Here is a 19,042-nt window from a genome sequence, read left to right as displayed (position 1 = left end):
AAGAAATACTAATTGATGTTAATTGATCTATTATTAGCAAGTGAAGTGTAGCTCAACGTCGGTACTTATATACCGTAGAATGTAATAAAGCTAAGATGAGCAAAACCATAAAACAGATTGTTGTGCTAATGTTTCCATTAATATAAAACTTTAACAACTTAGTGAAACTAAAGTCATGACCATAGTTTATCTTAGCGACATTCAAACAAACTATTCGCTAAGTTGAAAGGAAGCCGATGTGTTAAATACCAAGTTAAGCCGTTAACATCGTTGCGTTGTCTAACTAAATGTTAACATCTGCTTGACCTCTGTGATCTAACAGATCGTTGTTTTGATAATTCTCAACACAAACGACGATTCAAATTAATAAAAAGAATTAAATATTTAGTGTGAAATATTTCGGTGAGCAAAAAATACAATTCGAAATAAGTCGGTAATGTAAAATTCATTTTCCTTTGTTATTGTATTTTTAAAGGTAATGTCTAGAAGGTAATTCCTGGTTCGAGAGCTTTGTTGGTCGGCTGTAGAGCGTGTCGAATCAGCCAATGCATCGTAGCTCGCGTTCGACTGCTGATTCCAGCAGAAACAGTTTTTGTCGTTACTCATTATAGTTTCGCGGTATTCACTATCTGGAACTGACTCAGCGCGTGTGTGCGTTTTTATGTTTAACTGGAAAACATTATATTACTTTACAGCATTGCTTAACCGGCTAGATTTTTATTGGTAGGAAACATCTCTCAATTTACAATTATTCGTCCGCTCAAACACATCAGCGCTGTTATAATTTAGATAAAGCCGAGCGTGCGTCATAAGCATAAAATTTCAATTACAACGGTCTATTTACAGTATAATTCTTAGTTGGTTAATAAAATACGCTTGGAATATAGCCGTATGTTTAAGCTGCTATAGGAAAGTACATAACATTTTACTGGGGAACTTGTACATACGTTAATAATGTGTATCGTAAATAATGTGTCCATTTTGTAATGATATCCTCCACACTAACTAATAAAACAAATTTTATAACCATTACAGGAAGACTAAGCTTTTATTTTCAATCGGTACTTAAAAATCATCTTTCCTCACTTTGACTAACTGCGTGCAATATACCCGCACGTGTTTAACCCCCAGATAACAATCGAAATATGATACCTTACATGTAAAAAAACTGTAAAGAGGAAATTAAAATATTTTAAAGTTCAGTAACTTGATCAATTTTAATACTTTTTCGGGTATATTTATAAAATAAAAACAGTAAAATCTATACAGATATTGATAAACATTGGTCAATGTTGAATAAATGGTATTCTATTCTTTATAAACTAGTAAAAACAGAAAACCACATCAGATGGATAATATTTTAAAATATAACAAAATATGGATTACGGAGAAAAAGCTAGTGGATGAGTTTACCAATACTTACACCTACTACATTATATTCTATATTTGACAAGAATTTATATGCAGTCATTGGTTACTTCAAATAAGATATACATTTTTATTGTTGAATTGTCGATTCTGAATAGGGTACGATATAATGGGACTAACATTTTCAGCCCTGTTATAAAAAGAACCAAACTAAAATAGAAAAAAATATATAATAGATATACGTCGGTTTTAACAAAAGACTTGTTTTCCTGCATAATAAGCAATTTTAAACTTTAAACATAATAACTATATAAAAGGGTAATAAAAATACATATATTAGTAACCATTTTGCATAAAAAGTGTAAGAATAGTCAACTACCTGACGTGTTTAATATATAATTACTTAAGATGTATGTAAAATGTAGTTATGTAATAATAAAAGTGCGTTATATTATAAAACACAAGTAGAAATAACCTATAACCTGATTTTAAGTATGATAAATCTACACCTCTCAGCCACAGAGATGAGCCCCCATCGATAACATCCGCCCCTCAAAACCCGTATCATATTAACGATGTTTATATTTTTAAAACAGTCGCTTTTTATAATATTTTCTCATAGGAATAGCTGCGTTTGTTTGGTAAAAAAATGTACATAATTTATACACATTTGAATTGATTGCCTATGCTTCTTAATATTCACGCTTCAGCCCACCAGTGGTAATATTCCACAACTGGGCATAGGCCTCTTTCCCCATGTAGGCTTAATACATTAGGCTGCTCCAATGCGGGTTGGCGGATATATTCTCTACTATGAGTAACGATGCCATCAGGTGTACCTACATGATAACAACCGGGACCTACGGCTTAACGTGCTCTCCGAGGCACGGTGGGGAGACCCACAACGACTGCACAAACCCACAGACCATGGGAAACATCTGTATGACCAATACAATTTGTTTTTTGTTTGTAATTGATAAATCCAAAACACTAACCAGGCGTTTAAGAATCTACCTCAGTGGTACCATTAAGATAATGATATCATTTAATAGCTCAGGCTACATTTTAACCGAAGAAATCTAGACAGCCAAAATATTGTTATCCACGCGTGCGAAGCCGCGGGCGTAAAGCTAGTGGCGTTATAGCTTAAGAAACCCATTAATTACATATTTCATTTTAAATAACAAAAATCTGACAATATTATAACTATGTTATTTTAAGATGTATAAAACATTGAATGTGGGACTAAGAGAATTAAAATAAAATGTCTGAGTATTATAAACACCCGATTGAACTAACATATTTTTATATGGGTCAAGGAGAAATAACTGAACAGAAGAAACATTTAGACCGTTACACTTTTTGTTTTTTTGAGAAAAGTTTGACGTCACATTTGTGCAATACGTAATGTATCAATAAATGAAACATTATTAGTTAAAACAAATAACAATAACTTCAAATATTAATTTAGCCTTTAACTCTAAGGAAAAGTCTTGAAGAATCAAGTGATGACATTTATAATTAATAGATGTGAAACAAAACGTGTAACAAAATGTGAAAGTACTTGTAAGCCTATAATTATCTTTAATGCACGGACTGTGATGTAAAATTTTCAATTAGCGTGTATCAGAATCAGAATCAAAATCTCTTTGTGATGCGTTCCCATGATGTATCTTAAAAGCATCAAAGTTCAGTGGATACTGAGAGTGTGAAGTGACATAACGAAGGAGAGTTTTATAACAGATATTGAGTATAAGATGATTACCGTACGATATAAGATCATAAGGGTTGATTATCGCACGATCTCGAGTAATGTATGTAAGTAATTTCTTAATATTTATTTTTTTTAATTAATTACACAACAAAGAATGTTTTTACTTGCATACACAAAAACAATCATTTAACTTTTAAATACTTAATTGGTCACTTTTCTTCATTTTTAGGTCGCTTATAATTACATTTTAGGTACATCGTAATCAATGACTCAATCAAAATATTAAACTATGAAGAGTGTAGGTACTTAATTTGTCGTTAAGTTTCAAATTAATGGGGTGTAATTGAATATAGCATCGATTGATTAGAGCCAGCGGCTAAATTACGTTTTGAACAAACATCGTTGAAACGACATCTGTCGAACATTAAATGTAGTATTAAAGTACGGACGGACAGATGGAGCGAACACAATAAATAGCCGATTGTGCGTGGGGCGGTACAACTCATTTGTGTTTCTAAGAGCTATACTTTCAGAAGTGACGTCTCATTTTTTAAGCCCATTATTAGATCGGAAAATGTTTAATAGAGAGAATTTTCTAAACATCATATATATTTATATAATATTGTTTTTTTTTTTCTTTTATTCCGCAGCTTATTAAAATTTATTAAAAATAATTAAATGTTCCATATTAATAACAAGGTTACACTCATCTGAGCCCACATGCCTATGATGTGGTAAGTTTCATAAGTTTTTCTCTCTGGAGTTTATCTTGTAACGTTTATTTATATAAAATCAAATAAAACTTAGATTCCAATATCACTAATACTGTAAAATCTTTTCACAGGGTTTTTTGGGTTTATTTATTCTAGATATAATTTTATAACAATACTGGAAGCATACTTATTCAAAACATCTATTGATTCATGACATCACTCTGTAATACTGCAAAGAATGGGATGTCGGTGAAGTTCATCATGATCCAAGAGATCCAATCATTGTGACGCTGGCAAACAGGTGGACTCCCATCGACTATCGCCTTATCACTGCAGGTGATATCCAGAGCATATCCGGTATTGTGTGATATATTTAACCGACTTCCAAAAAAGGAGGAGGTTCTCAATTCGGCTGTATTTTTTTTAATGTATGTTGCTTCAATCTTTTGACTGGGTGGAGCGATTTCGACAAATTTTCTTTTAATCGAAAGGTGGTGTATGTCATTTGGTCCCACTTAAATTTATTTGAGATCTAACAATAACTTTTCGAGTTATATCTAATAATGCGTTTTTACTTGACGTTTTTTTCGTCGATCTACGTTGTATTATACCGCATAACGTTCTACTAGATGTACCGATTTTGATAATTCTTTTTTTGTTGGAAAGGGGATATCCGATAGGGGATAATTTTAGATTATCAAAATCAGTACACCCAGTAAAAAGTTATCCCAATTTTTGAGTTTCCCTCGATATCTCTGGGATCCCATCATCAGATCCTAGTTTCCTTATTATGGTATGACACCAAGGATATCTCCTTTCCAACAAAAAAAGAATTATCAAAATCGGTTCATAAACGACGAAGTTATGAACCGATTATAACGAAATTGAGTAACGTCCTCCTTATTTGAAATCGGTTAAAACCGAATAAAAATAAACAATATTAAAAGTGAAAGCGTTACTTAATAAGGTCGATTCGAAATATCGAAAATGGACAAATAAATAATCGATATAGAATAAATAATATTCGATATGCATCGATTAATGAATCTTTTGAGTTTCGAATAGTAAATTATCTGTTACAACAATATTTATGAGGTTTTAAACGTCAACTTTTAAAGTGAAAATGAAATGGAAAGTTTATTTAAGGTCGCCCTTTTATGTCCATGCATAAAACATATTGCTGAATTTTTATGTAAAACTAGCTGACCCGGCGAACTTCGTATCGCCTAACACAAACTTTATCGTATGGTATTAAAGTTCAAATTGACTTTTAAGTATTATCACAAATATTTTGTATGGGAGTATAGAAAAGTGTTGTTTTTAGACTTTTTCAGGAAATTTAATTTTTTTTTTTTTTTTATAATTTTTCTCTCCGTAAGAACCATCCTCGTACTTCAAGGAATATTTTAAAAAAAGAATTAGCGAAATCGGTCCAACCGTTCTCGAGTTTTGCGCTTAGCAACACATTCAGCGACTCATTTTTATATTATAGATAGGTTTCCGCTCAACGACCTTATTTGATGTAATGCAAAGAAGTCTGGATAAGAGTCTTGCCTGCCTAGAAAATGACTAATCATCCTTCTCTTGACAGTTCCAAGCTATAAATGACAGAGCACGCAATTTATACAAGGGTACTCCAGACCCTTATCAGACCATTAACAATTCTTATAACAAAGACGGTTCATAGAAATTTCGTATAAGAATTATGTGGTAAAAGGCGAAGTAATAATTAATAAATTACAAACTTCTTACTCCTAATGCCCTTTAATAGGACGGCATCATGAGTCGGGTATCCAGAGAATAATACAGCATAGACATAAGCGCCCAGATTACAGTAAAAATCTTTATACCTTATAAAAGTTATCGTCAAATCGATAGCGAACTTGTGGCGTCTAGCACAACAGCTAGGCTGCGATAATTTCACTAACCTGTCGTCAAAATTCTGAAGTTCCCGATCTCTAAATTATAATTATATGTTTGTATCGTGTTACATGTTACACGATTAGAATACTCTAGTAACTAACTAAGATAATCTAATTAGGTTAGTTTCAACTGAAGATCGCTATCTGATGTTTGTGGCAACGACCGAACGACTTAATCTATTCTCCTAGCTTATGCTATAGAAATGGTACCCTGAGTTCGTTTTATTTCAGATATCGTCTATACATACATAGTGTGTTCTGTTTTAGTAAGTATTTTACTTCATTAAATTTATGTTATATCATTTTTTTTTACTATGAGGTTCAATTATTCGTATTTGTCGCATTTAAGGATGATATATAACAAAAAAAAAATAATAATAATAATAATAATAATAATAAATAACTTTATTGCACACAGTAACATATAACAATTACATAAGTATAAAACTTAAAGGGAAAAAAAAAATTAATACGTCGCATGCAACGGGCGGTCTTATCACTAGGTAGTGATCTCTTCCAGACAACCCACCAGAAAGGAGCTTGCTGAATTTAAGGGCTTGTGCAGCTTAAGAATATAATATAATATATAATTAAATAATATATACAATCCATATATTATACATATATCCACACATGCGCAATACTCACGGCATTAAAAGGTATAAATAGATAAAAAATAATTAAATGTATAATATAATAAATAAATAAATAATAATAATAGTAAATAAATAATACTTAATTGGGTACAACTATAAGTCGTTTTGGGAAAATAATGGCGAATGTATGCGTGTAAGAAATCAAGTCAAAGTTTTGTAAAAGTTCTTAACTCGATTTTTGAAGACAGATATAGTAGGGGATTGACGGATTTTAGAAGGAAGGGCATTCCACAGTTTTACCGCCTTTACTGAGAAAGAACTGGAATATGTGCTCGTGTTATATTTAGGTAAACTTAACTTGTTATCATTTAGAGAGCGAAGATTTAGGTGAAATGTCGGGTTACCCAGGAAAGAAAAGCGCTCTTTAAGGTATAGCGGGGAAGACGTACGAAAAAGAATAGAATAAAGGAGAGTTACGACATGGAGGTTACGACGGTGCTTTATTGGGAGCCATCCGAGTTTTGAGCGGTACTGCGAGACATGATCGAATTTTTTGAGTCCATATATAAATCTAATGCAGAGATTTTGCAGGCGGTCAAGTTTATTGGTCAATTCTTCCGATAAATCAGGATAACATGCATCTGCGTAGTCTAATATTGGAAGCATCAAACTATTCACAAGAGACATCTTTGTCTTGATAGGCAAGAAATTCTTCCACCTCTTGAGCGAGTGAAAGGTAGCAAAAATCCTTTTGCTTACCTCAGCGACGTGAGGACGCCACGAGAGAGAACTATCCACAATGACACCTAGATCCTTAACGACGTTGGAATAGCCTAAAATGGTCCCGTTGAATGTAACGTTCGGTATGTTACTAAAAGTAATTTTAGACAACTGCTTAGATGTCCCAATGATTGAGAGCTGTGACTTGCTGGCATTGACTGACAGACCAAAAGACTGACTCCAGTTTATAATAGTGTTCAGGTTAGCGTTTAATGTCTCTACGGCTTTTGCAATGTTCTCAACTAGCGTTGTCAAATAAATCTGCAGGTCATCCGCATAAAGGTGAAAGGAAACAGTAAGGAGTTCGGTGACAGTATTTATGAAGATAGAGAACAAAAGTGCGGAGAGCACACTACCTTGGGGAACACCAGCACTGAGACGGCAATATGAGGAATAACGATCTCCGACAGCGATACGCTGTTGACGTCCAAACAGATAGGAATGAAACCACTCTACAACATTGCTGGATATATTTATAGATTCTAGCACAGCTAAAAGGATGTCGTGATCAACGGTATTAAATGCGTTGCTAAAGTCTAGTAATGCCAATATGGTGACTTGTTTATTGTCTATTCCAAATCGAATGTCGTCAAATACTTTTGCAAGTGCCGTCACAGTGCTGTGGCCCAGTCGGAAGCCAGACTGGAAAGGACTCAGAATATTGTGCTTAGTTAAGAACAAGGTAAGCTGGAAATGTATGATACGTTCGAGAATTTTAGATAGGAAAGGAAGAATAGATATAGGCCGATAGTGTGAGGGTAATGAAGGCTTAGAAAGTTTAGGGATAGGTATAACATTAGCAAAACGCCAAATATTAGGAAAGGTCTTGGAAGTAAGGGAGAAGTTGAAAATATGACAGATGATAGGCATAATCTCATTCAGCACCAAAGTGATCATTTTGCGACTGATACCGTCACAGCCAATAGCATCAGATGTGATAGATGATGCGTGTTTTTTAATATCATCCGCAGTTATTTCATCGAACTCGAAGAGAGGATGATTGGGTTTGATACGTGCCTTAAGATAAGAAACAGTCCGAGCCTTGCCTGGATTCAGAATAGAGGAACCGGAGAAGTGGTAGTTGAGGTCGTTTAAGTTTATATTAAGGGGAATGAATGTAATGTAACTTCTGAATAGGCAAAAAAAATAACCTTATAAATTAAAAAATGTTATAATATTATATTGTGGTGGTCGAAAGTAGACCATAACTAGTTTAAAATATTAGTTTGTCAAATACATGGTAGTGCGTGTAATGTTTTTTTTTTTTTTTTTTTGATTTCATGTAGTTTTCATGTATAATTTTGAATATATATATCCTTGTATTAAGTTTAAAAAAAACAATAATTTGGTGTAATATTGCGTTATGTTAAATATCAATTATGTTCAGCATTTAGTTATGTATCGAAACAAACAATTAAGGCTCATTACGAAAAGGGAATGAACCCTTTAAGGACGCTACTACGGATTCTTCTATTAACAACAAAAATCAATATTTTTAATAGCCATCACAATGTATAAGGGTCGATAAACATAAATCACATGACCCCTAAAATATTCATTATTATCGACTAACGATTTGCAAGCTCTTACGAATTGGTCACGTCATTTAGGATTATACATATGTTACGACATTTAATTTTTCACACCCCATGATTTAACCGTCAAAATAGATGTGAAAAATTACTTATAACAGAAATCCGTTTTAATTAATAACTGCTGAAAGCATGAATTATATGATCAGTAGTATTACGTGTAATAACGCAATAACAATATTATATACATAACAGAATAATATTTTAGACGCATAATAACAGCTAAATAGGATTTAAAATCATCATTGTGCTTGAAATTATATTTTACATGTATGCATTCAATTCTGTATACAAATAAAACATGTATTTAAAACAATTAAATTTTCTATTCAAACGCATTACGCGTTTTGTATTAGGCGTGAACACTAAATAAAATATTTCAATCGAAATAGAGGTTCGTTGCTTAAATCTATGGTACTCGTACGTTTCTTGGTTGGTTATTTCGTGATAACGACCTTTAAGGAAATCATGGGAAAACCTGCATCCTGAAGCAAAATAAATTCTAATCCTATCAAAAAGATAATGCACACTAACACATTTTACCAACCCGCCTGCCCAGCATGGTGACTATGGGCAAAACACATGAGTTCACGTTATTTTTGGCGTAAACTTGTGGAGGCCTATGTCCAGCAGTGGACTTAATAGGCTGTAATGATGAACACATTTTACAAGTTGTTACAGTACCATGAAAAACATACAAATTGTTTTTAATTTTTTTTATTACATCATGTATGTTTCCTAAGCAAGAGTAAATATTATTACGCTTTTAAAACTTTAAGACTAACGGAAACACCGTCTCAAGTCTTGATAGCCTTATCGGAGATGTAAATGACATATTCATTCAGTCTTTTCTTTAGAAACGTAAACAAATCTCAATATTATTGTAATTAATGTGTACCATTAGTTTTATATGTGAATTCTTACTGTACATACGGGAGATATCTATCGACAGCATTACCTGCAACAACATAAAACATAACATTAATAGTTATCAATAATGAAAAATGAACTATTTGTATATATCTAACATAGAAGTACGACTCAAATTAAATACTAGACATTAGATAATACATATTTGCTTCTGCACGACGTTTAAATATTCAATTTAACTGATACAATCTAGATTGAAGTTTCTATTATAAGATTAGTGTTACAGATAAAAGATAACACAATGTTACTTGTGTGTACATTTGCATACTAATAATATTTACAAGACAAGATTTATAATTGGCGAATGTTTCAGATAGACAAAAACTCTGCACACCTGTGTCGGATTTACGCTTCATTTAAATAAAGGGTAACATTTTTTTGTCGTTTCTCGCAGGTCGTTGACTAGTGTTGCCCAAATTCAGTCTTGGTCTTGCAGTCTTGGTCTTGTTCTTGCGTTTTTGCAAGACCAAGACCAAGAACAAGACCGCGTATTTTTAGCAAGACCAAGACCAAGACTGACCGTGCAAGACTTGAGCAAGAACAAGACATAGCCTGCAAGACTCTTGCGTCTTGCAGCTAGGACTTAGCGCTATTTCACTGAGTAGTTAGTAGGTACGCTTAGGAATTCTGTGAGACGCAAAAAACTGTATCAAAGAATATGAAAAACTGGACCTATGCGCATTACGACTAATACCATAAACATAGCGAATAAAAAAATATCTATTAAAATCAAACTGAGTGCATGCATAGTTATGTTTTAACCATCGGCACTTTGATAATGCGGCATCAAAGGTTTTGTACTTACTTCTCAAAGAAATTTGCCGCTTTTCGGAAGTACATGGTTATGATACACGCGCCGGCGGCTTCTTTTGAAATCTAAAACAATCGTTGCCGCCACGCCGAAATCATAACATTTGACACTATTTGATTGCCGCCATAGGGCGTAGGTATACTCATGCAAAATAATTTCGAATTTTAAGAGTACCTACAGGTGTTCCAAAGAATAAATAAGTTTCAGAGTGCTTAGAATGAAAATGAATACATTATACTGATCACGCAAGTAGTATTATGATTAGGATAAAATGGTAAGGATAGGTAGTAGATGTCATATTAATTCATTCTAGTAAGTATATATTATAATATTGATTACTTATATGGTTTTAAACTAATTACTTAGGTACTATTATTGTACATTTAGTCATTATATTTCTTAAGTTTTTACAAGAAAAAATAGCAAAAAGTGTTCAAATATCACCCGTTTAATAAATATTGTAGCCACTTTTAAATATACTTGAAACGTGTAAAAAAATTCTACAAAACTAATAAAATAATATAAAAAGCGTAGGTACTTACCTACTAATAAAATAAAAAGCCTGCGATAAGAGTTTTGTATTACTTACCAGCCCGAATATCTCTGAGAGAGATGATGAGAGTAAGTATTTACTAGCTGTGCCCGCGACTTCGTCCACGAGGAATAGTAACTTTGGAGGTATAGTGACGTTCAGGACTTATTTATTTATTTTAAAACTTCTGTCATCAAACATACAAACGAACTCTTCAGCTTTATAATATTAGTATAGATGTACGCCAAAACATTCACTTATATGTAAAGAATACTGATTGGCACTAATTCTTTACATATATTTTATTCACGCGTCGCGTCTGTACAAGTAGGTAATATTTAGTGTGTGTTTGTACGCCGCACGCGGCATTGTTTGATTTGCGGCGGCATCCTTTTCATAGAGCCGGCACGTGGCGAGGCGGCGCGGTAGAAAGCAAGGAAACGTACTATAAATAAAGGAATTATTTTAATTCCAGTCATTTCCAATTGAGCTGTGCTTCGAGTCTAACTTAATAATTGTTTTTACTAATTCTCGTTGTTTTCTAAAAACGTATCACGTGTACAATTTAATATGAGTGACGAAGATTCAAATTATTCTAGTCCGAGTAACGAGAGTTTGAGTCACAGATCTAAAAGACCCAAAAGCAAATTTGAGGAGTTTTTCGAAATAATTCATGCATCCCAAACTGCCTTCTGTAAATTGTGCCAACATAAAAAGATTGAAATAAAAATGAAAAACAGAAACACTTCAGGCTTAAGGAAACATCTAATATCTTTCCACAAAAAGGAATCAGAAATATTTCTTCCTGTTAAACCAAAATTAAGTGGAGATATCACAAGCTTTTTAGTAACCGCTGGAAGAAGTGGACAGGTAAGAATATTTTTTTAACAGTTAAAAGAATTTTAACTCTGCGTAGCTATTCATGCGATACTTTCAAAAACGCCATTAACTTACGTAAGTATTTTTGAGTTAGTGGTGTTTTCATCTAGGGGTGCGACATATTAAGTATGTAATTATCGTCTTAAATATTTTTTACCTGCAACTTCAGTACCTGCTGAGAGGTTATTTTCTAAAGCATCATTAGTAATTAGAAAACATAGAAATAGGTTAAGTGATGAGTCAGCCAGATGGTTACTTTGTATTAATTCTTGGTCAAAAAAATTGATATAAAGTATCATAACCTAATGATAAAGCTGTTGATTTGTGTTGTATTTTATTTTTTATTCAAATAAATGATAAATCGTAAAACTCTTTTATTAAATTTCTTATAAGTTGAGGGTTCAATCTCTTTCTAGACAGATAAGTATTGTTCTTTAAAATACAGTCAAGTTATTGTAATTAATTTGTTTTTTTACATGTTTTAGCAAATGTAAGCTTATAAATCATAAATGTTTATTAAGAAACAGTTACTTCCATGGAAAACGACATATAGGTCAGTTGATTTTTCGAATTTCTTATCAAATCTTCAGTTATTTATTAATCTGCTTGATCTTTACTATGGCTATGTTAATTCAAGCTCACAATGTTCCAATTCTAATACGTTTTTCTAAGATTTAAAGTAAACTTTAATAAATAGTAATAGACTAATAGGTAATTGCAAGACTTGCAAGACTCTTGCTGCAAGACCAAGACCAAGACCAAGACTGGGAGCGCAAGACCAAGACCAAGACCAAGACCAGGTGTATTGGCGCAAGACCAAGACCAAGACTGGCTAAGTCTCGTCTTGTTCTTGCATTTGGGCAACACTATCGTTGACACTAGTGTTGCGAGTGGTAAAAACAAAATAGTCTGAATAATTGGTTACATCATCTTTACAATGAAGTATGGTCATTTGGGCGTGATGGTATTCGAATTAAGCATTTTTTGTCGCTTTGAGACTTTTAAATTATACTAATATAACTGTTTATATTATTTCAGATCAAACGCAAGTTTACTGTTTTCGTTTTAGAACATATAAAATATGTTGTAATATATCTTCACTACAAATTAACAAGCACCATCTTTGATGTCTATAAAGGTACAACGTCGTTCATGTAGTGTTTGCTTTTAAACGATTTTGTACAGTATTAAGAACTGTTAATGAATTATGAATGTTCTTTATGTAAGCTCGCTAGCGAACCTAATAAATAAATAAAATAAAAACAACGTCGCTACGTAAAGAAAAATACATTGTGGTTTGCCATAAAACCAATCTGTTTAACAAGAGATATCCAGTGTCAAACTTTGTGACAAAAAGTAAACGACGCGCTAAAAAGTGCTCCGGTTAAATGAATCTTAACCGAACTACGTTTTTTACTCCATCCGACAAGTTTCATCGTATTCTGTTACACATACTTGAACCTTTAAATTGTATTGACGGTATTAAATTACAAAATGCAAAAATAAATACGCATTTTTCGCACACCGAAACCCGTTTAGTTCACTTTCACGGCAATAAAAAAAAATATGTGAAGTATCGGTCGAATTGTATCTCCGATTTCATCTTAAATATTCATTAAGGTTGACATTTGTTCAAATAACTAATAATTGGCTATTACGCGATCAACAATTATACAATACAATATGAATGTAAATCGTCATTACGAAGTATTTAATAGTATTATTGGTATATTACACAACAAAGTGGTTCCAATTTATAAGGAACCTTAATATTTCCTCAAGTTATTATTTACCGATATTTCATATATTATTGGTTATTACTGGAATTAATTCATAGTATAACTATATATAATATAACGATAGCACGATTGCAAAACGAACTCTCGTGACTTTGTGATGCACGTCTGTTACAGCTGTCAAACAAACAACACTTCAATATAATTGAAGACTTACTTTAGCTTGTAAAAAAATTACACGAATCGATTATTTAGTAACACACTCAATACTAATAGACAAATTATGTAACGTTTTTATTATATATAAAAGAAAAAAAAAGTAACAATAAAACTTTTCCGAAGTATTATTAGAGCAATTAATATCATATTCGGTAATACACTATAAAAGTAGCATACGCTTCATAATTGTAGTATACGTGTGCTAAACATTTCCTTCATAAGTTTGCATATCCGTTATCTCGCACTGTTTATTAGCTGTTCAGTATTTATCGATGATAATGTGTTGTACAGCGATAGCTACACATTTCTTGTGCATATACGAACGTCAGAAAAACTTGTCACTGTCAAGTGCAGACGATACCGCACTCTCGAACCACTTGGTATCTATAACTTTCCCTGTAGATGCAACTAAGTTAATGTACATATAGATATAGATTTTATATATAAAAATACTTTACCGAGTTAGAACGATCTATGAAGGTATTATTTTGCAATAATGTTTACTGATCCGATTAATATTATCATTGTAGCTAACAAGCTATGTCGAAAGACGAAGTTTTTATTCTCCAATATTTAGTACGTAACACTTTTAAAATTTATTTACAACAAACTTTTAATTGCGTAAATATATTACTTTCAATTTACGCTCAAACTTGCAACAACAGTAATCACTTAACACAACAATGGCAACTTCTTAGTAACTGCGATTATCTCATTTTCAAAATCATTGACTAATAAATATGCAACTTAGAATATGTTCATAATTACATTACGATTTTCATGTCAGTTTATAACCCACGGTTCACGCCACAAATTGTATATTATGAAAGAAAAATAGACACTGACGCCTTTACAAATACTTGTTTAAACGAATGTAAAAATATTACGTGATCGTTTCGAGATCGTGAATCCGTGATGAATCTTTTATAATAGAATACTTGACAGTTCAAATGCGTAGATAACAAATGTTATTTATTGTGCAAGAGTTGTTCAATCAATTTTGGTACTGTACAGTATCTGTTTATAAAGTAAATTTAAATTCTTTCTACCCTCACATTTTCTATATTGCAATTTAATTCTAACATTCTTACAAAAAATTAAGACAAAAAGTATGCAAAAAGAATTTTCAAGGTAATAAAAATCTAAAATAAAGAAATTAAACAGTACTCAATACGCCTCATTAGGCGTAAGATATACATAGCATCACCTCATGCATTCACTTTTGTGTAGTACACAACTGAAAACACTCAATGCAACACTTATTTATCACTTCAAATCCATAGTTATTTATTCACAATACACACTTTTAACTACATTGAATAAGTTATCACACTAATCACTTATAGGCACTTATGGAGTAGCAACGTTAACCGCACGATAAACAACAAGAATAATAACTGCTTCTTCACTTACAAATTATCATTTTTATAAATTTTATAAAACAACAAAATAAGGATTAACTGTTCGGATGATGGTGTCTCCATCTTTATAATCTTCCAGTACTTTAAGAAATAATAATCACAGTAAAAACAATCCATCCTATAAAATTGTTAAGAGCATAAATTGAAATGATAACAGTATTTATTGTGTAAGTACCCTGCAAAACAGATAACAAAGATAGTGACTGACTAATCGTAAATGAATACGTCGCATTAACCATTCGGAAGATAGCGTCACCATCTTTGTACTGTTCCGGTATTAAACAAATAAACAATAAGATTAATATCAATACAAAATCCAATATTTTAATAATTTTTAGAATTACAAATTTAAATGCTAACATTTGTTACATTCCCTTTTTACGCTTCAGCCTGTAATATCCCACTACTGGGCATAGGCCTCTTTCCCCATGTAGGAGAAGGATCAGAGCTTAATCCACCACGCTGCTCCAATGCGGGTTGGCGGATATATTCCCTACTACGAGTAACGATCGCTATCAGGTGTACATGATAACAACTGGGACCGACGGCTTAACGTGCTCTCCGAGGCACGGCGGGGAGACCCACAAGGACTACACAAACACCCAGACCACGACAAACACCTGTATCGCCAATACAGATGTTTGTCATGAGCGGGGATCGAACCCGCAACCGCCAGCACAACAGGTACAATCCATGGCTGTAACCGTAGAGCCAACGCGGCGTCCCTTTTTAAAAGCACTCTCTAAATTCCGATAAAAATTTAAAGTCAGGTATTCAATAAAATTATTAATTACAATCTCTTATGAAAAAACTGTACTTTTAAAGAATTTAAATGTTGCGTAAGCCTGCTTTTTTTCAGAAATGTATCACATTTTCGTGAAGGTATTTATAATGGGTAGATATGGAGTTACTGTTATAAATCGTGCAGCGGTCGTCTCGTTTCTAACAATATGCACCTCACTCGTGAAAATGCACTTAGATATAATTTGAAGATATTGTTACTTCAAACTTCATCTGACGTATTGTTCTAATTTCATAAATAAAATATCTAAATTCCAAAAGTTAGTACCGTATTTTAATATCATTTAAATTTCAAAGAAAAAATAACTATTTCTGTTTCTTCTTAATTTCTGACCTAAACTTAAGCCCTACAACGCAGTTCAAAATAACCGCAATACTCACATACAACTACATGTACATACATGTAAAACAACGACATACATATGTTATTATCACACTAGTCACTACACTTTCACGATATACTTACAAGTCACGTTCGAATCATTATTTCTTCCTTGAACAGAAATAGAAGAGTTTTGTTAGTGTCTAAATTATCCTATTATTACCTATGCTACACCAGCATTACATAACTTGAACATAATAAACAAAATTCTATATTACTTGAAAAGATATAAAACGTTGCAAATTTACTGTTCTGGTGGTCTTTTTTCTTACCGCTTCAGTAAAAGTGCATATGCGGAGAATATTTTTTTGTATATTCATAACAATAATAAATAATATTACGCACAAAAATGCTCAATAACTTCCGTTATCCCTAACGTTTCGTTAACCGTTAGTAATGTTAATGTATTTTATAAATAAAACAATATTTTAATTCTAACCAAATCATGAACAACAGTGTATTTTTTGAGACTTAAATAAATAAGTATACATAAAAAATGAGTGTTCGTTATATAGACATAAAATAACTTCAAACAGGTTAAAAAACCGCATAAAAATGCAGCCTTGAAATGTGCACAAAGCATACTATAACGTATTTCTCAAGAGATAAGGATCAAATCAAGAACATGATACAGGTCGATAAGTCAAAACACATGCATCCGCTGCATGCTTATTTTCGCAGGTGCTACTGCACCTTGAAAATTTGAAATAAAAAAGTTCCTTCTTTATATTAAAAGTATCGCTGAAAGTAATGCTTCGTCATAGTAATACAATTTATTAAAAATTATTTGAAGTATGTGTTTATATATGTAGAATTTTTTTTTCGATAGTTACTACATGATTACATGATTCGGTAAATTAAAGAGAAATCAAGGCAAGGATTTTGCTATCTTAAAAGTAATAATTATTTCCCGTCACAGTTTAGATTTTAAGCAACTCGTTTTTCTAGATTATTCTCTAATATAATTAAAAGATATTTTACATTTAAAAGGTTTAAGAAAAAACACTCACGATCCGTTTTTGTTTGAGTGAGTAAAGACGAATATTATATTTACCGCCTAAATATAGTTTTATTATAAACGTTATTATATTTAGTGTAAAAATAAATAGCCTAGTTCTTTTACAAAATATTATAGGGCGACAAAAAATCACGGCCGTTTTTTTGAGCGAACTCTTAGCCTTTGTACAAAGAGATCGTTGTTCGGTGATCACGCAAGCTCGAGATAAAAGATCAGATGATTATTTAGCAATTTGTAACCTTTATTCTAGTACAATAAGGTCTAAAATTCATAAATATTTTGTAGGAAATTCATTGATTTCTTGAAGGCTTGGTGTGAAACAACTTAAAGAATTCTTCAATAGCTACAAAATAAATTTTTATTTTAATCATTTTTGTGAATATAGTACCGCTTTATCGCGACAATGTTAAGGCACTTTCAATTTATTGAAATAATATTAGTCGTTTTTCTTATTAATAATTGTATCAAGATAACCTAAATTGAAAAACCTTTTGTAACGAAATTTATTAAACTTTAAATAATATCATACAACCAACAAATCAAAACCATTTTTAATCTGTACTATACACATTATCAGCTTTTTATTTTGAGATGGATTATTTCCCCTTATAAAACGATAAACCACACACTCGCCTACATATATTCTTAAGCCAAAACCCTAAACGCGAACAATGCGGTGTTCTACAAAGGTTTTCACGGAGTCTTTCACGGTGACGACGCGATTTCATATCTACGAGTCCCACGCCACGATCGAAACGGCTTGTTATTTTAAACTGATGAAATGGATTTTATCACGACCTTTGTTTGATGTTCTTTCATATGCTCATTAAAAACATCACAACCTAAATCTTCTATAATTCACACGTTAATTACATATGATGTGATCTACAATAGATTCAGGCCTGATTTTAAAGTTCAAATTAATTAATGACTGCAAATTTTTACGTAAGTAGTATTCATTTTATTTGCTTTTAATGAATTGTAAAGAAAAATTAAGTGGTAATATCAAATTAACAACTTTAACAAATAAAATAATTTCTTTTGTTTCTTGTTGTATACAAAAATATAATTGTTTTAAATTAAAAGCAAACGGTATAAATCTTGCTGGTGAAGAAGTAAGTCAATGTTCGAATAATTTCAACATCATTGTTCTAAAGATTATTTATCTATAATCCATATAAATAAAAATGTATCGCTGAAAATTACGTACACGTATAACTTCCGAACGACTTCAACAAAAAAATTTTTTTTTAATTGTTAGTACAGGTTGTGTATCAAAGAAAATTTACAAAAAGTATGAGTAATAATGCGAAACAAAGTTCACAGAGTTAGCTTGTTCGGTATAATGTGCTTGGTATTCTTGAAGATACTTAGATATTTAAAAAAAAAAACATGTTATCATTATTCAAAGTTTAGCAAGTCCAGTACTTTCACGTAATAAATTCTTAAGGTATTATTGTCGCCGGTCGAAGGCACGACTGTAAACTTGTAATGTAAATTCAGTATAATAAACCACGCACTGAATACTAGCGCACCACAGTTTATTACAAGATACTTTAGGCGAAAGTTCTATAAGCGCGACTAGTTCTGAATTATAAAACTGATGATGGATGTATTAAAATGATATT

At 32.0% G+C, this 19,042-nt stretch overlaps 1 protein-coding gene and 1 long non-coding RNA gene across 2 annotated transcripts in view; both read right to left on the bottom strand.

Moving 5' to 3' along the window:
- LOC123663925 overlaps positions 1–19,042 on the bottom strand; it is a 120,300-nt gene that overhangs the window by 36,635 nt on the left and 64,623 nt on the right. The gene's annotated exons all lie outside the window — the stretch shown is intronic.
- On the bottom strand, positions 1,418–18,277 carry LOC123664114. The gene is made up of 3 exons (XR_006744775.1): positions 17,947–18,277; positions 16,026–16,029; positions 1,418–1,428 (listed from the first exon to the last, which is right to left on the bottom strand). It is a non-coding gene; the product is annotated as an uncharacterized LOC123664114 (long non-coding RNA).

Source organism: Melitaea cinxia, chromosome 21 (genome assembly GCF_905220565.1).
Source record: "Melitaea cinxia chromosome 21, ilMelCinx1.1, whole genome shotgun sequence".
NCBI classification, from domain to species: domain Eukaryota; kingdom Metazoa; phylum Arthropoda; class Insecta; order Lepidoptera; family Nymphalidae; genus Melitaea; species Melitaea cinxia.
Note: the sequence above shows the minus strand (reverse complement) of the source record. Positions and strands in the feature narration are given on the sequence as shown.